Raw genomic sequence first — 21,674 nt, 5'->3', positions numbered from 1 at the left:
ACGGGGCAAGTTTGGTGGGCTAGTTGGACCTGTGGCCCTGTTTGTTCTTCACCAGGGTGACCAGTTAGTGTGGCACAAAGTGACATTCTGGCTCACGTGCGTCCTTGTGACTGGTTGCACCAACTCTCAACCTTATCAGCTCGGTGTAACGTACATCACAGTTTGTAAAAATGTATCCTTGTGTGGACATGTCCTGTGGACGTCTGTTTTGAGTCCACGTTTAGTCCGCAGACCTCTGTGGAGTGAAGTACGCCTGAGTATGTGGGGGCCTTAAATCATGATAACTGCATCAGGAGAAAATATGTGATTTTGAAAACATTTTTTAAACTGAGGCCACCAATCAGCCCTTACCCAATGCACATGCATCTATTTAGTGTGTATGGAGAGTAAGGGCTCCCATAACACTTAGAAACGGGAAACATGGTAAACACACATAAGTTGGCTAAATCTTGGTAGCATCCGGTGAACAAGCAAATAGTTGCTTTACTTGCAAACCACTGTAACACAAAATCATGTAATCAAGCAACCTAAATGACCAGAACAGCTTCATATTTAAATATTTTACAAGCCATTTCCCAGTGGGCAGTGAAGCAAGAGAATTATATGATTGGATGACTTTTTACAGGCCAAGCAATGACTTTCACATTTGACAGCCCATCAACAAGCACATTTACTCATGGGGTAAAACTAATGCTGTGATTAGGCTGCAGGTGAAGGCCTCAAGGCCTCTAGACAGCATTTCTGCAAAACAACTTAAGAGAAGAGAGAAAGAAAACACAACCTGCAGAGAGGTTCTATCAAAGGGATTAAAAAAAACCCGTACCATTCCAGCTGTCAAATAACAGCAACATTTAGAGTGCAACTTGTCTGTCTTGAAAATGTAAAGATTCCCATGAGGCAACTCAATCACATCTTTACCTTTGACCAAGTATGAGGTTTTTTCTCTTTTTTTTCCCAGGAATTCTGTTTAATATATGTTCCAATGAAATAAGTTGCTTGTAGATTATATGTTTGCGAGTATGCTCTCACATGACTGTTTGAAAGCCAAACAGAAACCTTCAGACAAAATAAAGTGGCCCATGTCATTGAAAAGTAGGATGTGTTTTTAAAATCCAACCTTGGCAAGTTGAAGTTGTAGCATTTTCCATTATCTCAAGAGCACCACACCATTAGGCTTTTTTTTTCCAGTCTCAGGGCTACAGCAAAGTTGATTTAATTTGAGTTTCATATTACTTCCTTAATACCCAAAGGAAAATTATATCATTACTTTGTACATTATTTAAAAGTTGCCATATGTTGTTTTGAGGTTGTCCATTATGCCCCGAAACCCGCCTTCTTTATCAGTTTGTTCTTTGAGTTTGTTTCTTTGAGCCGGTRGCTCTGATGTTGTTGCCCAGACAGATGGCTGCCAAAAATCAGTTAAAAGGAAACAAAAGCTTAATTCGTCTCCATCACAAACTTGGAGAATATACGAAACATAACAAGTAGCAAACACTGATGGAGTTATTCAACCTCAACAAACACCCTGACCTTTCTTGCCACATTATTTCATTCAGCTTCTATCTGGGTGTCGCCCACCGTTTATGTGGTCTTCCAACACCACTTAATTATAATTTCAATATAACACAATGAATATATCAAAGGAATTTCTAAAATAATATATCCGAGAAGACTACAATATTATATTCTAGGAATAGTCACTATACATTTTTCAACTTCTGTTTACATTCAGTTTTTTTTTCCTTTGCTATGTTTTACATTATAGATATTTGAATTAGAAAAGAAGAACTTTAAAGAGTTCTTTAAGATACACTCCTTCCTTGCTTGTATTTGGCTACTATTTAACTATGTTTCCCTTGTTTCTAAGAAATAAAAATACAGTGTGGAACCTTCATGGTTGATAACGTAATGGTATTGTGAAAGTACATCCTAAGCAGGCTAAGCAGAAGAGTGAAAGGTGAAAAACAAGTTAAAAGTAAATGACAGCACGAAGTTTCCGCATCAGAGTTAAGTAGAAATAAAAATAAGTTAGATATTAGAGAGTTGTTTCAGAGATCATCAGGGGATGTAGTTTTTGATAGTATTTTTAATTTTCTTAGAAGAACAGGTATTATGAGAAGCTGAGCTTCTGATCCATACTCCAACCTGGAAGGTGGCGGTAATGCAACTTAAAGTTGTTTGCCAACCGCCATAAAACAAAAAAGAAGAAGAAGTTTCAACATCACTGCGAGTTCACATACAGCCGCTAGGGGGCGTCTGTCACATTGGTGGTCTAGAGAAAGTTGGGCTCACAAGAAGAATAAGCCTTCTTGTTAGGTGCTAATGGAAGCTCAACGTGCGCGTCTCATCTTTTCTATATTACACGTAAGTAAGAATGTGTTTTACTGCATCTATATTGCTATCCCTTAAGAGTTGAAGAGGTTTTTGAATCAAGAGTCAACTAGTGAGTCACGTTATGTAGTTTGTGAGTATTGTGTAGAAAACGGGATATATTTCCGGAGGCTAGATTATGCTAATTCTAGTGGACTTTGTGTGTTGAGCTGGCTGAGAAACAGCTGGAGGAGTACTGAATTCACTTTGAAATGATTGTATTTTTCACTTTTTGGAACAGTTCTCACATAAACGACGTTTATTTATTTGAAAAATTTACATTTCTTTATGGGTTACTGCAAAAAACAACAGAGACAGCCTATTGTGATGACACTCACTGAGAAAGTAATGGCTGCCTATGYGTGAAGCTTAGTACTGTATATAGAGACGCAGCATTAAAGGAGCATTGCACCTTTTTCAGTTTTGTAGTTACTTTTTTGTGTRAGAGGTWAAATAATCTGTTAAAACAATAAAAATAGCTAAAAGCAAATTMATATATTTTATTTTGATAGTTAAAAATACATAAGATCTGAGGAAAAGGGACAAGATATTTTAGGTAAAGCATTAACTAAAAACAAATGATTTAAAGAATTAAATATTATTTCATAAAATTCATACTGTTAAATGRAGCATGTTAAAATAATTCTCGTTTGGTTTAAATGGGTATTATAGCCATTGGTGATGTACTTAATCTAAGCATTAGCATTTACCCGGTGATACCTTAAGTATTTGATACTTAAAGTATTGCATACATGTTCAGATAATAAAATTACCACATTATCCTCAGCCCATCCAAGATTGCTGTGTAAGAAATAACTGGGGWTGGGTGGCTACTATGCCTTGAACAAAAATTTTTAGTGTCAAAGTTCAATGTTTTTTATTTGATTATTATGAGGAACCAACACAAAATGTTAGGTGGAATGAATATGATGCACATTTTCCATGGTTGGAGAATGTTTCAACTGGACAATTTTTGGATGTGCAAGCCACAAATCTGGCCTTTATACAATAGTTCCAAGTGGGAAACCATTGTTGGAGGAAAGCTGTTAGCAGCTTGCCATAAGGCATGCAGGGAAGCAAACGTTTGGCAGAAGGTGTGCTGGTCACATYAAAACTAAATTAATCTTTCTGACCTACATACATACAGAAATGTTTGGCAGAAAACAAACACGGCACATCCCCCTGTACACACCATCCATTATGTGACGCAGAGTGKTGGCACCTGTATGCTGTGAGGATGCTCTTCTTCAGCAAGACTGAAATGCTAGGTCAGTCAGTTGTAGGCTGTCATGACATAAATCCAAATAAGAATAATTGGCTCACACTAATATATGTKGAAGTTTGTGTTTACATTGTGACAMTCTGTRAAACGTTTTAATACTTAGGCAAGYCTTAGAAATTGCTGTTCATCCATGCTGCCTGTTCTGTCTSACCAACTTTCAGCTATTTTGCTAAGAACTGACAGAAATGTTTATTTGCAGATGTGCATATTTGGTAGAAATACAGTCTAAACGTTTYTGATTGCTATTTATGAAAACTTTGGGAAGCCAGTTACAACCTTCCCATCATAGTATTATTCACTTACTTGGATCTATCAAATAGAAATCTCAATAAATTCCAGTGATGTTTGTGGTTTTTATGCAACAAAACGTGAAAAGGCTTAAAGGGGTGAAGGGTTGGGAGGACTTTTGCAAGACATTAGAACCGAGTCCTTTGATATCTGTTTCTGAAATTGGCAGATTAATGCAAAATGTAATACAAGATAWTGCCATTTGATTTCACTTAAATGTAGTTGTAGTYCYATGTTATATAAAATATTATGAATATTCTCATTTTGTTCTACTTTTACTCTGTTTCTTCATCCCTGAAGAAAGATAAAAAACAATGCATCTCACGAGATATCACTGTAGGTTATGAAAGTGTTTTTAAAGTCCTACCGTATTCTATTAAGTGACAAAAGTGAGATTTTAGAGGATCTAAGGAAGCCTTTCATTTGTTTTTGTCCCTCCTTTAAATGTTCAGGCATCACTGATTCCATGTGGGGGGGAAAAAGGCAGGTATGTTTCCCACTGTTTGAGAATTCTCCGCATGGAGCAAAAGCTGTCGACAGCACTTTCATACAATAACAGCTGTGGGGTAGAGAAGAAATGAATGTAAGGTGCCACACGTGCCTTTGTCCATTGTACTTACTTTTCACTCCCCGCCCCCCACAGGCCCACCACAGTCGCTGGCAGTGCACACAAAAAATACCAGACTGGAGATGGGGACTAACCAGAGGARAGCGCTTTGATGACAATCCAAGTATTTCTCAAGAGGAATCAYTTTTTGAACATTGTTTTTTAAAACATTTCCTTTCATACTGAAGTGTAATATGYGCTATGCTGCATATTGAGAATAGTTATGTAAAAACATCCATGCAAAATGTGAGTCATAGGGAAATCTGCTTGTAGAAGCTGTCTGTTTGGCCAAGTGTGATGCAGATGTGGTTGCGTTTAAGATTTGCTGCTGAGAGAAGGCAAGAATCATGAAAAAAAAAGAAACTGCTTTGCTAGCAGGAAATATGGTCAAAAAATCTGGTGGAGGACTGACCTCGCAGCTGTCACCCTACTAGACTGAAATGCCCCTGAGCAGGGCATGAAACAAACTGCTGCAGATCGACTCTGAGGCCAAGAAGACAAGGCTGCGCTGTTGGTACATTRAAGCTGCCAGCTGTATGAGCAGAGACACACGGCCCGTAACCCTAGGCCACTGCCACTGCTGTAAATAGTAAAGTATTTTAGTAAACATGCCTCGTGAAAATCACTATGTAGATTTCCTTATTTATTGAACACCGTCTCTGCAGCGGCAAAACAGGCAGTGGAATCCTACAGTATTTTCGAGGTGGTTGCCTCCCTGCACTCCAGGCTGTATTTTCCTTCCTCTTTTTTTTTGTGATAAATACAACTTTAGTCAGCAGCCCTGTAAATTTTACCTAATGGAGAGTGTCAACATTCCAGCATCTTGTGCTCAGCAGGAACTAAGTTGGCTCCCCGGTTCTGGTTGCGTTTAGTTTCCACGCTGGCATGCACTGTAATGAATGATATGCTTGTATTTTCTCCCTCATGAGCCGGCCTAATGGCAGACATACATTTGCGCGATGAAATACTTCGACTGACTGCGTGGGCGGGAGAGACAGACAGGAAAGGAGAGAAGGGGTAATTGTTTGAGAGCTTGTTACACCATCGCTGCGTAATAATTGCTGTAATTAGAGAGAATGTACATCCATCTTCAGATCTGCTTGTAGAAGAAGGAACGAATTTGACAATAAGGCAAACATTGTTTTGTTGCAAATATTATTTAGAGTTTTATATCATATCAGATGTGGGCCAAATCTTCCCAGTGTTGAAGCAGTCGGTGATAAGAGTCTCTGGTGATCTATAATGTTTGTCTGCAGTAATTAACTTGAGGTGAAGATTATGCGAGATTTACTCTCAAGTGTGTACACATTATGCCGACTTCATATTCTGACCAAAGTCCCAACAAGTGAGAATTGTTCATATTCTCTTTCTCCACTGAGAACAGGCTTGGCAGCTCTAATAAGAGCTGGACTCGGGCCTATCCAGGTGTAATTTATTATTTATATGCATTTCTGGCATCAACAGCAAACATTTAATGTAGTTTTACAYAAGAAACTATGAGAAAAATAATTAAAACTGCACTGATTGTGTTGTCAATTTGCAATCTATTTTTTTAAAGCTTTGATTGATTTTGGGCAATTTGTCTTTAATATTAGAAAGAAAAAGAATATTACTATAAATATTTGTCTGTACTGTAAATAGCGAATTGTTACTTATTTTTATGAAAACAGATGTATTAAAATCTGAAGGATTTTAATACATCTGTGTGATGTATTACACAGATGTAATACATCTGTGTAATACAGATGTATTACATCTGTATTACACAGATGTATTAATCTGTATTAATATAGGTTTTTAGAATCCTATATTAGTCATTATTATAATTTCTACAGCTAGTATTATGAAAGCATTGGTTTCTATGCGTATTTCCCAGAGAAGGTAGATTCTTTCCTTTACTTAGAYTTTAAAGGGCCGCCAACATATACAAATCCAGCATGGCTAGAAGTCGAAAGTATGAAAGAATAAAACATATGTTTTGTAGAAAATAATTTGTGTTTAAATTTGCATCACTGTGTAGACTTTTTCTTTTTGTTAACTTCACAAGTATTGGTCTTCRCTGAGTCTTTAGTTGAAACACAATTTTCTGCTGTTGTACAAAACATACAAATGAATTGTTCTTAAGCAATGTATTGCAGCTTCCACTCACTATGAAAATGTGGCTTATGCTTCATTAAGACTAAAAAACTAGTAAAACWAAAACTTTATTTGACATAACTGTCTTCCTCAGTGTTTTGATAACAAATTACCATAGCAACATCTTCTTTAATTTTTTTTTCTATGACAGTTGGGTGTAGCTTACCATGCAGCTTTATATTTGCATGAAAATGAAAAGGGGGAAGAAAAAAAATTAYGTGGGTTGACAGCTYGTTCCTGGCCCTGCATTGATGCAGATTTGGTAATGACCTCATCAAGATGTATTTTAGCAATGAAAAATATCTACAGATTTACCAAATGTGTGTTAAATGGATGTCATCTGACTTTCACAAACCTGAATGCCTTCAGCTCTGAGACTGCTTTCTACTTTCCTCAGAGGCACAACAGTAGTCAGCCAACTTTAACCCCTCCGTTCTGACTTGGTCATTATATAAATCACACCACAGCAGGATGAAGGCATTTGAGGYCTATTGTTTACTCAGCAGGTCAGGCAATTCGTCTCTGACCCCCACCATTACCRGGAAACTAGAAAGGGTTTTTTTCTTYCCCGATTTTCACGTCGATTCTCTGGTAATCAYTGAAATGGTGTGTCTGTCAATCCCAAAGTATCAGCTGTTTTACATTCGATACAAAACCCTTACCATCCTGATACTTGTTTATTTCTTTTCTTCCGTAGACTTAGGTCATTTCTACATGCCCAGTGACATCACCACTTAKGGCAAATAAATATTGACTACACCTAGAAAAGGTTTAATTACATTTTCTTGTATCTGTGGAAGAAATTGTCTTTAATTTGMAGCTAATCTTATCTTCTTTACGTTACAAGATTTGCAAATGAGCATGGCTAATTGTTTGCAAAGGTGGTCTGTAAATCCCAGAGAGACACTGMGTGTCACACGGCACAGCTTGAACGTTTCTGACTGTTACAGTAGACGCATTGAGTTGGAAGAGCGGCACTCATTTCAGGAAATTCCTAATGCTTTTGGTCCTGCATGAAAAGCTTTTCGACTTAAAAATGGAAAGCCAAGTCCTTCATGATTAGACATTAGCAGCTTGGAGAACAATCAAAGTTGTATGCACCACTTTCCAGTTAATCCATTATACATTCATCAGCCACCTTACAGCAGCCACCTCTTGTGTTGGCTGAGTACTGCCCAAGCCAGCGAAAGGGTTTGACTGTAGAAGCCTGTGCTATTAACAGAATTAACTCCAGCCAGGAGCACAGCTCAGGGAGAACACACCAATTCCATTATCTCAGCTGGACGGAGGCCATTCTCTCTCTGCCACTCTGCAGCACAAGTACTCCAAGCATGGAGTCCAGCAAACCAATCATACAGAGAAGCAACATCCACCAACTCAAAAATGCACTCCATTAGAGCCCTTTCCTCCTTGAAATATTCATCTAGCTATGAAAGAAAATTGAAATCTTTGCAAAAAGATACAAAATTAAGACAAAAGGCACAAATGTAATCCATTGTTCTTCCTTTCAGCAATAAGTAAAGTGAACAATACTGAACAGCACTGGATGTTTACATGAAATCTCATCAAGTACATTGGGGTGACTGTGGCTGGAGTTTACCCTGCAATTGGTGGGTCGCCGGTTCGATTCCTGCTCTGCCTGCTGGTGTTGTACTGGCTGGTGATGGTACAAAATGGGAACCTTGCTTTGCGGMTACAATCCAGTAGCCACAGCTACTTCAACGTGTGAATGTGTCCTTTCAGATCTCAATTTAAAATAAAGGGCATTACAAATAAAATCAACTATTATCTGAAAAAACTGGAATGTTATGAAAGAAGTTGCATATTGTTTTTGTCMMGCATTTCAGAAGAGATTAATTACACACAGCATGAAATATTTCAAATATTTCAYTAGGTCTTGCCTTTTTTGCAATTATAGCTTACAGATTATGAAAATCTGTAATTCAGTGTCTTCCTCTAAAGCCTGCAACTCCAGCTGCAGCTTTTCCTGCCACRTTTTTTCCTTCCACTCAACTTTCAATGAATATGCTCCGGTACWGCAGCGCTGTGAGCAACCAGCCGCTGCAGGAATGATTTGTAGCTATTTGTGGCTCCCTATCCTTGCGAAGGGTGCTGACAATTGTCTGGTGAACACCTGTCCAGTCAGCAGTCTTCCCCATGATTGTGTAGCCTACTGACCTAGACTGTGAGACCATTTCGAGGCTCAGGAAGTAGTTGCAGTTTTTTTTTTTTTAAGTTAATTTGCTGAATAGGGTGACACCATGACTTTCCAAGATATAACTTTTAAAAAAAAAAAATAATGTGCAGCAAAATCCATTTAATAAATAGGAGGTTTGCAAAGAGTGGACTGAGGACTAAAGAAAAGCGAAGAAGAGCTTACGATGGCTCATTTGTTGTCAAGTACCGGCAAGGTTGTAGCTACGTGAATAGTGTCAGTGTTGAGCTAATGAAAAAGTACACTGTGGAGACGGAGAACATGAGACATTAAAATAACATAAAATGTGCTTGGAACACAGTTGTTGGGAGACAGTGAATGCCATGCTGGTGTTGGCTTAGGCAGACAGAGAAATTTGCATGCTGGAGCAGCACTTGCTGTCAGCTGCATACTGTCGTAAACCACAGAATTCAAAAGTAGAAACAAAAAAAAAACATGCATCTTGTGTTTCATGTGGGGTTCCAGTCTCTATTTTCAATCTGCATTATTGATGCTCAACACACACACACACGCACACACTCATATATGTGTGTATGTATGTATGTATATATATATATATATATATATATAAAATTGAAATATGCAATAGTGTTTATTTCAGAGTATCAACTAAGCGAACCACTAGTTAATGTGAAAACTATAGGTCAGTCTAATGAAGAAAGGAGCAGCTGTGGTTTCCCTGGGATACACTGCTATATATGAAACATATTGCGGATTTGGAATAAATTTTCCTTAATACCTATGGGGACCCACCCCCCTCCCCAAAAAACAAAAAAAAAAACAAGTATGATCATCCTGCTCTATTTCACTAAGTTTTGTAAACTAACATCTAGTGTGCCACTGAGATACTGGTACTGAAACTAGTAGAGTAAAAAGTAGTTRGAGTAAAAAGRCATCCTATTTTTCCATCTGTTTAAAGAATCCATTTGTTATCATACTGAATGTATTGTTGAAAAACAACTGTTTATARTAAAAGGATGAGACACAGACATATATCTGAATATTGATATTATTCCAATCTGAAAAATTGTAATCAAATTATAGCTTGAAGTCAAGCAAGAATCTAATCTCGGGTACATTCAGTGCCTGAAAAGCAACCAATTTGTTAGATCATGAATTTATTTTGAATTAATCACATTTTTATATGCAGTTTCATTACCCACAGCCACTTGGTTTACTGCCTGAGTGGTAGAATCAACAAATAACCTGGCTAGAATGTGCCTGACCAAATGAAGTTGATTAAAATATCTTAAAAAGCTACACATCGTGCCCTGATGCAGATAAATGCAAGACAACATGAAAGAAGGGGTAACRGTTATTTGAATTGATTACTGTATCAATTATTTTGATGAATAATCAATCAGATTAAAAAAAWTTGACATTTTAAAGTGTTTCATGTAACCACTTCAGCTTTTTAAATCCAACATTAGAAATACATTAACAGAGGATGCGAATGAACAAATTATTTATTTCCAATTTTAAATTAAAACAAAAAACATCTAACTGCCTAAAAAGCATGTGCAGCACTCAGCCMTTTGTGCTTGACRTAACATCAACAGAGTACAGCRCTGATCTGTTGACAAACATTTCAACGTCTTACCAGTCTAGAAAAATGATCAAAYTTATGTCCAGTTTTTTTCTTAAATAGACTGAACCACAGTTTATTATCCACAAATCCATTATCCACAAATGAGGTAAACACTAAATAGTGTTAAACCTTTCCAGTASTGGCTGTTCTACCAAAATTACTCAAATTCGACACATAAGCGTGACTAAGAAGCAAAACAAAGGAGCAGATCCATTTTAATGATAATACCGATGTCAGTTTGTTTGATCTGAAAATAAATGAAAGATGCACTTAAAACACTCAACATGAAAAAACACTCAGAACAAACTAAYAGTCATTACTTCATAATCACAGTAAATTTTAAAATAGTCCCCATGTTGGAAATATGAATACACAGGTGGGAGGTCAAAGTATTCATTTTGTGTTTTGTAATTGTTGATTGGTGAAAGAAAACAGTGACTTACTTCCTTAACTGGAAGACGTTGCTCGAATTGCTTTCTGTCAAAGTGGAGAGCGGAATGCTTGCTTTCGTAAAGATGGCAATGTTTTAAAAAATAAGATTGAAGAAAAATAAACAGGTAAAACCTCTGAGGGATTAGTAAAAATAAATAAGCCAAAGCAAATACTGGTGCATGTCATTTCTTGGTTGTAGAATTGTTTTTAATTTGCTCTGAAACCTGCCCAAATCAGCAGAGTAGTTTATCAAATCTTGCATACAGGAACTATTGCTAGTTTTATGCTAATTTGAGCCCGAGGATAAAATGTTGCAGTTGAATTGCAACAATTCAGGCAATGTTAGCTGGATCATAGCTGCTACACACCTCATTACTGTACCTGCTCTTTAAGCCCTCGACTTGCCGCATAACTACGACACTCGTCTTTTGCAGAAATACTTAAAAGGCTCTGCATCAGAGAGGTGTGTCGGTGGTGGACAGGGATCTGTGAAAGGTTGAGTGCTTTGTGGCACAATGATGGAAGAATGATCTCATCTTTAGTGCGAACAAGACAAAAAAAGGACCTAGCCCCGCCACCGTTTCCGTCCTGTGAAAAGAGGTATAGATGGCGAGGGACTACATGTGATTGTTCGTGTGATGAAACGGGTTGTACTTGGAATGTAACAGACTCTCTACAAAAAACAGAACATCCTCTGCTTCTGGAGGGASCCTAGCTCCTTCAATGTTTGTAGCAGAATATCGCAGTGAAGTCTGTGCAGAGAGAGCACAGTTAGCTATACGTGCGTGCGTCGTTTAGAGCAGCAAGATCAGAGCCAGTGACTCAAAGAAGCTAGGCAGACTAGGAAGGATGGCTGGCTTTGTGCCCTGAGCTGAGAAACTGCTTTGGAGCCCTGGAAGGGGRAATTTTGTACAAGATGATCGACATAATAGGTAACTCTGCACACTGTCTAGAGAAAATACTGATTAGCAGCAAGGTGTCTTTGCAAAAAATGTGCTTTCAGCTCCACTTTAATAAGAAAAAGGAGAAGAAGCTATTCCTTCACGCCTTGTAAAACAATGCCCTGTCTGCTGTAACGGTCTGTCTAGCTACKTGATTGTTCTTGCAAGTTATTCACAAATAACACTGCAGTTATACAATTTATCTTTTTGGAATTATTCGATTATTACTCTATTGTCTTTGTCCTTTCAGTGTGCTAAAGGTTATCTTGCCGAGTCTTACTAGAAGAAAAACAGAAAGGAAGCCCTGTAAGACCTTTCCTTAGCATTTAGAGAACTCAGCCAGCGCTTATCATGGCTGCCACTTACGTTCAGGTCATTTCACCCGGTTAAAAACCTCCCAAAGCAGAAAAAAAAGACTAGTCATCCGCAACCCTGATCTCTCCTGCTTTCATACTTACCTGCTTTCATTTCCCCCCATTAGGCTCTATGTACTGCCAGTTCACCGACCAGGCCTTTCTAACGTTATTGTTGTGTTCTTCCAGGCATTTAGCCTCTACTTGTAAGTAACTTAACCCAGTAAACCACTGCTTTTCTTTCCGTCTACCTGTGTTATCATAGGGCAGCTTATATGTAATTTCCGCTCCTTTTCTTTTTTCCCTCTCATCCATTTTCAAGCTGGCAGAGGGTCGTTACCAGTATTGAAGTGTTTACCTGATTTCAATAGCATCAGTGTTTGCACCTTGAATGGGAAGAAATAATCATAGTCCTTTTATCCTCCACAGAATGTGGGAACGGGATGAAGAAATGACCCCTCCGATTAAGAATGCTAGCAGGTTTAGCTGCTTTGTCAAAACTCTGTTAATGACACTCGAGAGAAAGAATGAGCAGAGCTTTCTCTGGTTGTAGAGTAGGGCATAATGTGGCCCCTCTCAAACCTGTCGGTGCTTATTGCTGGTCAGATGGCTTAAAATATATCTTAGTAAAACAAATAAGTACTCATAACTTTTGCAAGGTAATGCTGTTTTTCTCTACACAGCAGAGCAATAAAGTGTAATATTTCACAATAAGCACTTGGAAACTTCAAAGTTATTTGATGTTTTGTCTATTTTTGCTTGAAATCAAGTGTCAAAGTAAAAGTAACAGTCATATAGCTATGATAATGTCACATTATCTGAGTTGAAGTAGGGAAATCTATAACCTGTGTGTTTAAATGCAAGTAATCAGCTCAAGATACTCGTATTTGTTTTTAATCTCTGTGTCAAAATGGTATGCGTGATATTTTAAGTCATTGCTATTAATATTGTAGAAAGCTGATACTGACTTGTGCCTATTTTCGCATTAGCTAAAGGTTTTATTTACTGAAGCCATAGAATAATTGTAATAGGTGGTGACAGTGGAGAACAGAGACAATGACAGGTTTTTGTTTTTCATTCAATATTCTTGAGCAACTGATGTACTGCAAGCTGACACAGYGCTACAGAGACTTCCCAACAGCAGTAACCGCATTTGCTTTTTGGGGATTTCTGCCATCTGATCAGCAAAGTTCATGTCACGAAGCAACAATTATAGATGTTGTCAAAACATGAATATTTCTGTTACATGCGCTTGGCTGTGCCTATTGAGGACGCTTTACCATTTGTCATTTTGCATTCTATGAATATCACAGAATCGAAATGTCACATTTACAAGTACAAGACTCTGCTCGGGAGAGATAATAAACTTTATGTGCTAAGTGGCAGTGTTTCTCCAACAGACAGGTGGCAAATTAAGTGGCGAAAAAAAAAGCACAGCGGCACAACAAGGGCAAATGGTTTAGCTCAGGTGTGCTGTATGGTACAATTAAACAATTAACATTCATCAATCACTCTGGCATGAATTAGATTAGAAGGCAGCCACAGATAATTCAGATTTTTTGCAACATTATGGCAAAGCTGACTTTTAAGGCAGTTTTCCATTTTATTAACAATGACAAAACTAAAACATTCACAAAAGAAATGTTATACAAATTACGTACTGCAGCTTTAAAAAGTTAAAGGTTTTTTGACTCACTAGTGAGTCAAAAACTCTAGATAAAACCTAGTGAGTTTTTATGTAAGRTGATATATGCACTGCTCAAAAAAATAAAGTGAACACTTTAACATTTAAGTGAACACTGAAGTGTTCCCTTTATTTTTTTGAGCAGTATATATAAGGTATATGTCGCCTGATCCGGCTGCTGTCCGATGTCAAAATGTTTACGTAAACTCGTCTTTGGCATGGCTGCCATTAACTTTGGACTTATTTCTTTTAATCTTTCATTTCTCCAGGTTGTGGTGAACAACACAGTAACAGGTGCACAAGTGTGAATGCAAAATATTGCGGATAATYCTAATCCATGTCGAGGCTAAATAATCGGGCTCAAATGAATAAATGTAACCTCATTAATTAGGTGAAACGTCTTTCAGCAGCTTACACCTTGACCGCATGTTTTTGACTCCAATAACAACCTTGTCGTAATTTGTGTTTCTTCTTACCAGGATCACCCAAATTCATTTGAATTTGTCGGATTCCTGCCACTAGCCCTGCTCTTATGCATACATGATTTTTTTTATTTTTTTTTTCATTCAGGTTCAGGTCATGACATTTGAAGACCATTCCAGAGGCTTAAAGGGTTAGTAAGCATTTTCCTTGAAGAGAGGTTCTGTGCTGATCGTGCKGCACAGAATTAGTAGTGGTCCCATTACCTGTAACTGAACGATCTCATATCATCGTGGGCTTATGAAAAAGTGTGTACATCCTGAGTACGGTAGTGAAACGCTATGCAGAGGTAGGCTGCATTAGCTAATTGTGAGCYCAAATGGATCATTTTCAAACGAGAAAAGCACAAGAACATATGATTGCCCATGATTTACATAACTCACACAAGATCCAACCGTTTACTGTTGGAAGAGCTACAGCAGCTCAGAAGTKAATTGTTTAGGCTACGTTGTTGTGCTCACTTTTACCTTAATATACCAGACAAGATTTAATATATGTTTTTTGTCTTGCCATTCCAACTGTAATAGGACAGACAGACAAAAAAAATACACAACATTACTGGGGGGAAAAAAAAACTGCCAGATACTAAAAAGTTGTCTTAGACAAAGCAAAGGCATTCTCAGACTTCCTCTCCGGTATGTGATTTTGGTCATAAGGGAGTGAAAACACCACAATCTTTTTCYTTGATAAAATCCTGACTCTGTTTATGAACCTTAGCTGAAAAACAACCCCTGTGCTGTTTTCCTTCAGTTTCTAGATGGTCTGAGAGGAGGGAAGAARCTAAAAGCTGCTCGTCCTCGCTATATTCCCTGGCCATAAACAACAAATTCAAGGTCTAAAACAAAAAAAAAAACTCAGTTTAATCTGTTAGATTGGATGGTTGAGGCTTGAGCACTTAGCTAATATTTTTATGTATAAAAGTTGAGACAAATATATGTATGCATGTACTGTCGTATGTCGTACATGCATACATATATGCATCCATTGTTAGGAAATATTCATGTCCAGCTTTAATTTTGGAAATCATAACAAAAACTGACTTACTTGCTTTTGCTCCTGGCTGTTGTTAGAGCATGATCAGATAGAATCTGAAGGAATGATAGAGCCCGCAGGCGAGGCAGTCAGAAAGGAGGGAGGGAAAAAAAGTAAGAAGATCTGGTGAGAAACGGTAATCGGGGATATAATATGAGGTATTATCACATGCACTGTGCCATAAGCGTTTTAAAACTGTTTAACACGAAATTTGCCCCYTGGCTAAGGGCTTTGCGAAGGATATTTGTGCTGTCTCCCTCAGCGTTTGCTATTTGTACAAATACAAAAATCCCTTTGGTTTAAATTGGTACAACTGAGGCAACACAGCATAAGTGTGTTGTTACTCTGGCTCTGCAACTTGTTTACAATATCCAGTATTAAGACACAAACTTATTACCATTTGCTCGACACAGAAGAGCAGTTGTTCTCACCAACAACTGAAAGGAAAATGGGGAGTCTGGATCATCCTGTGAAAACAGAAGAAATACCTTTCATGGCACACAAACAACAAATTTATGTTTTTTTTCTTCTTTTTTTTTTTCTTATGCAAGCATCAAAGACTGAAGCAGGCATGCGAGCTAGTCGACAAGAGCAGCGAACAGCTCAGACTGCACACTGAGAACAGCATTGTTATTCACTACACCGCACTACTTCGACATTTTCTGAACCGTACATGGGTAATTCAGCAACTGCAAGATCAAAACAATGAAATAAATTGGCCAAGAATAATATTAGGGCTGTCAATACAGATATCATTGGTAAAGCAAATCTGTATCTGAAGAAAAAGAAGCACAGCATTAGAGAGAAGCTAAATAACCACGCAGCTCGTCTTTCCAAAAAGATCATGCTGTTGAGGTTGAAACAGTTTTTTTTTTTTTTTTTTTTTTTTTTAAATCTGTAGCCCCTAGGAAATCATTTTCAAACTGCAGAACATTTTCTTAACTGATGAAAAAAATACTAAGAATAATTTATTTTAAAATGAACAAGTGCATCCACTGTGAGGCCTTGCAGTAGGAAGATTTAAGTATGCCTTTAAAAGCAGTGGTCTAAATTGTGGCTGCATTTTTGGTTTGTACTTATTGCGTTTAATTTTTGAAAACAATACTATGTCTCGGCATTTTTGATTATTGCCGTTTGAAAGTGATCTCTAATAAGAAAAGAATGTACAGTACACTGAAAAAAAATGTACACAATGACATATTGAAGATAACACAAGTAACGGATTTTTATTTCTGCAATTTATTCTTTTATTTTATTGCTATTAATTTTAATCTTTGTTTCATCTAATATATATGGATTATGGCAAACTGAAGAGAAAACTTGCACGTGAAGAACAACTCCATTTGAACAGAAAGAGCCTTCCATCAGAACCAGAACCAGGCCCGGTATTAGAGCAGACCAAGCAGGAAGCAGACATGGAAAACATGGCCGCTTTGTTCAGAGTTATTTTCATGTAGAGTTTAAACAAAGAGCGCACACAGAGCTCGTTTCTCTCCACTGTCGCCTCATGCTTGCTCATAATACTTGATGCTTTTTTACACAGATAAACTTTTACCATTTGACATTTTAAACTTGATTTAGTTCTTTGGCCACAAGATAAATGTGTAAAGTTTAATTCTAATAAATCCAGATGACATGACTGACTTGATTTTCTTTTATATTTCTGTTGCGTCTGTCTGAAGCGCCTCTCTCTCTCTCTGTCTTCGTGCCAGTTGTTCCTGTCTGTTGCCACCCAGAGGGCAGCCACCGTCGGGGTGTCTGCAGCTTGTTGCCCTCCAAGAAGCAACAGCAGTAAAAACCGGAGATCAGCTCCACTTACATCTGTCTGTAAATTTAGACTATCAGAACCAGACAACTGGAGGAGCCATGGAGCCCAGACGTTGCTTTGGTGAGGATGATGGTTTGCATTTTGTTCTGTTTGGTTCTTCATCTGACATTTGGGTCGTGTGCGATGAGACTTTAGGAAGCTGCACTGGATGTGGGGAAGCCGTGTTGGCTGCTCGAGGAGTCTGCCAGACGATGGGACGTTTATTCCACAACACATGCTTCACCTGCAGCGTTTCAGTGCCCCTAACACGCATGTAATATATATTTTAATGGATAAGATAGATTGTTTCAATATTCTTTCTCCAAACATACTTCTTTATGDTGAACAGGCGGTAAAAAGGGTTAGCTACAAAATGAATAAGAGTCAAAAGGCAGTGCTCAACAGTTGATTTGCATTTGCATGGCTCTTAGCAACTTCATTTAAATACGAAAACCTCTGCAAGGCACAAGGGGAGGGGGGAGATGGGGGGAACATGGACACAGCGTTTTTGACCATTTTTGGCAGTGCTCTACCATTTTCCACTCTGACAAAAGCCTCTTGCCAAAAGCCCTCAATCTCCATGTGCACGGCAGAACAAGGTGTCAATAGCTGTCGAAAATCCCATTTTTCGTCCYGTGTTAGTTTAGGCATTCCTTTCATTTACAGATTTGGGGCGTGCCCAGCTAAAAGTTATCCTGTGGACAAATAAAGGCATTCCCAAATCATAATTTAACCTGGGAGACTCAGAAGCTATTAGAAAGTTTATTTGACATGTAATATTCTCTGACCCTGGCAGAAAACGTGGCGACAGAGAGGATGAGCCTCTGTGGATGAGGATTAGAGACGTTTTCCCCCCTGGGGCCCGGACACTGATGGCGGAGAGGATGGCCAAGAACTGAAGGGATCCTGAAGAAGYCGGGAGCTGAAAGTGGAGAACGGGTGGTGGTGTGTTGAAGCTCAGCCGAGGAGCAGGTGTAGAGAGGATGCCGGACTGTATTAAGGGAGCGATGCCTGAAAATTGGAGGAGCTAAGGAAAAGACKGGTGCCGATAGGCTGGGATGGAGACATATGATGTGATTGGCTGAGCAGGTGAGATTATGCTAGGCTTTATAACTCACTCCAAAACATGGCTACTGCCATGATTAGTTACATTATTTTTTGTTTTTCTGACAAATGTTTTTGAAATATTTTTCACATATTTAATCAATTTGTGTTGTATTTTTGTGGTAGTGATGGTAATAAAGATAAAGACGATGAAAAAAAAAGTTACTGATTTTTCTTTAGGCARCTGTATGACTGTGACTGCATGGTAGAAATAAAGCAACACAACTCCAAATATCGTTCTTGAAGAACATCCCTAGGTTACTTACTTTAAAAAGGATGACTTATATCACTGAAATGCACACAGTAACTGCATTTAATCATATTTAAAAATGTATTGATACACTCATGGAAATAATAATGGGGTGGGGGGAAGCAAACATAAAATTTCTGATCATACTGTCAGTTTTTTTTCCCCCCGCAATCGACAATTATGATAAAGAAAATGACAGTGATAAATCAAAAATCAAAACAACACAATAAATGCCCAGGTAAAACCTTTTTAGCACACTAACTCAATAAAAGATTCAACGTTTGGTTTGTTTTATTAAGGTGACATAAAAGAAATTGAGAAATCAATTCATGGCAGCTGACATTTACACTGTATATTCTCCTCTAACAAAAGCATATAGTGTAGAACACAGACACAAGATTAAGTTACGCTATTACAAACACACRCCGTACATTGAATTATTCTAATAGCATAAGATAAATGTTTTACAAAAAACAGCTTATCTAAAATGTGAACATCCTAAAAGAACGCAGCAGATATAGAAAACAGATGGAGAGGACAAAAGTGGGGGAATTTAGACTTAATGCTATCTGCTATGTAACTGCCTGTACTTATGCTTTTGTGACAAAACACTTTCACACATACCCACACTCTCYTACATGCTCTATCTTACTCACCATACTCTTGCTCTACTTCTATTCTAATTTAGTCCTCTTTTTATAAAACACCATTCCATGTCTTAATCCTCTATACCAAAAGCACACAAGCATAATTCATCCTCTGTTGTTTTTTTTTGTGCATAAGCACAACTTCACTTTGATGTAAAAATATTTCAGTGTGCCCTCAATGAAAAAAATAAAATAAAATCTGCACATCACTTTGTATTATCCCAGATCAAACCTGTCTGTCATATGCAGCATGTGACGTGGGTGTGGTCAGATATTAATGACATTTAGCATGTAGAGCATTTGCAAACCCATGTTCTGTTAGAACAACTCATCTAGCTGCACCTTTAACTAGATACCTATAAAGCAGTCACAAAGGGTTTCCACATTAAAAATTCTGTTCTAGACTCAAATTTCCAATATTCTGAGTCCTTTATGCCCATTTTAACATGTAAAATACATTCATTTACTGTCATTATTATGCACAGAATTGGAAAACCCAACACAGGCACCAAAARAGGACTATGAATGGAAGACAGAAAAAACAAAGGGGAAGGATGGAAGGACATGACGGAAGAACTTTTAATGCGTATTATTGTATATCTTTTTTAAAAAAAAAATCAACTATAAGCATTAAGAAAAATTAGAATAACATCATTCCCATACAGAATGCTTCCACTTCTAAGATCTCTAATATGTTAGTGTCTGTCCACATAGAAAAAATGTTCAATAAAGCTTGATTTTGCAGGACATTTACATCATTAACACTTAGCCATAAAAATCCCATTTTCAACTCTGGTTATTTGTTTGAAGGAGTACATAACATAATACTAATACAGTATCTGTGCATGGCTTAGAATTAGTTAAAATTTCCCGTGCTTTYTGAAATTCTTKCCACAGAGAGCTCGCAGCACAATGTCACGCTCCCACTCCCTGTCTGTGAAAGGTACAAAACCGTCGAATAAAAGCAGAAAACAAGAACAGAATGAAACAGATTTCCGGGTCAGTAATAGAAAGTCTTTTATGTAGTTCTTGGCATATCGCACATATAATGCCTACATTGTTACACTCTGCATTATACGCTTGATGATTCGCAGAACTGCGTCACGTTTTCACTTTCCAATTGTCTGCCGCAGTTCAAAAGAACCATCTGATCAGACTCATTAAAAACCTAGTAGCTGAACACCAATTAAATGCTATTCAGTCTAGTTACACAGAATGGATCATGATATACTTCAGCAAGCACAAGTTTAAATTGTGCAAATATTGCAATGCTTGCCTCTTTTTTTTTTTTTTCTTCTTCTGTATTGAAGACATTTTCTCTCCAAGGACGTGTATGGGTGCATTCATGTACTCTTAATCTCTGCCTAAGATTGGAAGCCGCTTTGCACAGTTTTTAGGGTGTATCTTTGAGAAGTACACGCTTCATAAATGAGCCCGCAGAGATCCACGTCTATGATCTGTGATGTCACATTGATGTACAGCCCGAAGCTGTTCTTCTGTTTCAATGGATGTGAAACCAATGTTCTAGCCTTTATTTATCCAGGGAATCTTAGATAAGCTCACATGCTCGGCTGATATTCAGTAGCTGTACATGGATTCCACAGACGTTTATTATTATTCTATCGATCGACCTCAGCCTGTCGCCTTGGTGTTTATTTTTGATGGCTAAATTTGTTATTCAAATGCTAACAAAAAATGACTGACGCAGTTGTCAAAACATCAGAGCTGAATATCTCTGTCATATCGATTAAAAGCTCTCAATGCTGGGCTCGAGTAGCTAAATTACCATCGCTAATATTGGCAGTTTAATGTGGTAGAAGGTAAGCAGGTTTATCACAATAAACRGTAGGGRAAAAAAATAGGGATRACTTYATTAATGATTACCATATTAAACTACCCAGTGTTTACTGTAGCTGTTAAATTCCTATTAAAACCTTACATCAAGTCTGGGCAGTTATTTTYCCCAAAAGGCCACATGAGCACCTCTGGGGTTGGCTTTTGTCAGATCACATGGTTTCCAATATATACATGAAATTAAACCCATAAGTAAGAAATGTATCATCTTTTGGTAACACTGCAACTAAGCAATACAATCTAACTCACCACACTGATAAGTGAAATTTCAGATTCAAAACGTGGCCAATTTGCTCCATTTACTATGTTCGCCACCTGGGTTCCTAAAACAAAGAAAATGCTCTGTCAAGGATTGGCATAAAAATTTAATTAAAGTCCTCATTACATATARCAAATATTGATGAATTCTGTGCTTTTAAAAACTGGCAGGCAAACCTATTGTTCCTGTCCCCTATATGGAACTAAAAAAGGGAAAAATAACTTCTACTACTGGAAACACACACACAGACAAAAACAGCAGCACAAATCAAATTAGAAAGGCGGTGTTCCCAAAAAGTGCATTTTAAATAGGAGTCGTTGACCTCAGAATGTCCAGAGGGAACAC

At 37.7% G+C, this 21,674-nt stretch overlaps 1 long non-coding RNA gene across 2 annotated transcripts; it reads left to right on the top strand.

Annotated features, from left to right (window-relative positions):
• Window positions 1–2,257: 2,257 nt before the first annotated feature.
• LOC103475878 (uncharacterized) lies at window positions 2,258–18,473 on the top strand. 2 transcript variants are annotated; one of them, XR_535369.1, is made up of 4 exons: window positions 2,258–2,364; window positions 4,584–4,671; window positions 17,121–17,296; window positions 18,012–18,473. It is a non-coding gene; the product is annotated as an uncharacterized LOC103475878 (long non-coding RNA). The 2 variants fall into 2 exon arrangements; XR_535368.1 differs by lacking the exon at window positions 4,584–4,671.
• Window positions 18,474–21,674: the final 3,201 nt, after the last annotated feature.

Source organism: Poecilia reticulata, linkage group LG14 (assembly GCF_000633615.1).
Source record: "Poecilia reticulata strain Guanapo linkage group LG14, Guppy_female_1.0+MT, whole genome shotgun sequence".
NCBI classification, from domain to species: Eukaryota; Metazoa; Chordata; class Actinopteri; order Cyprinodontiformes; family Poeciliidae; genus Poecilia; species Poecilia reticulata.
This window is presented reverse-complemented; position numbering and strand designations above follow the sequence as displayed.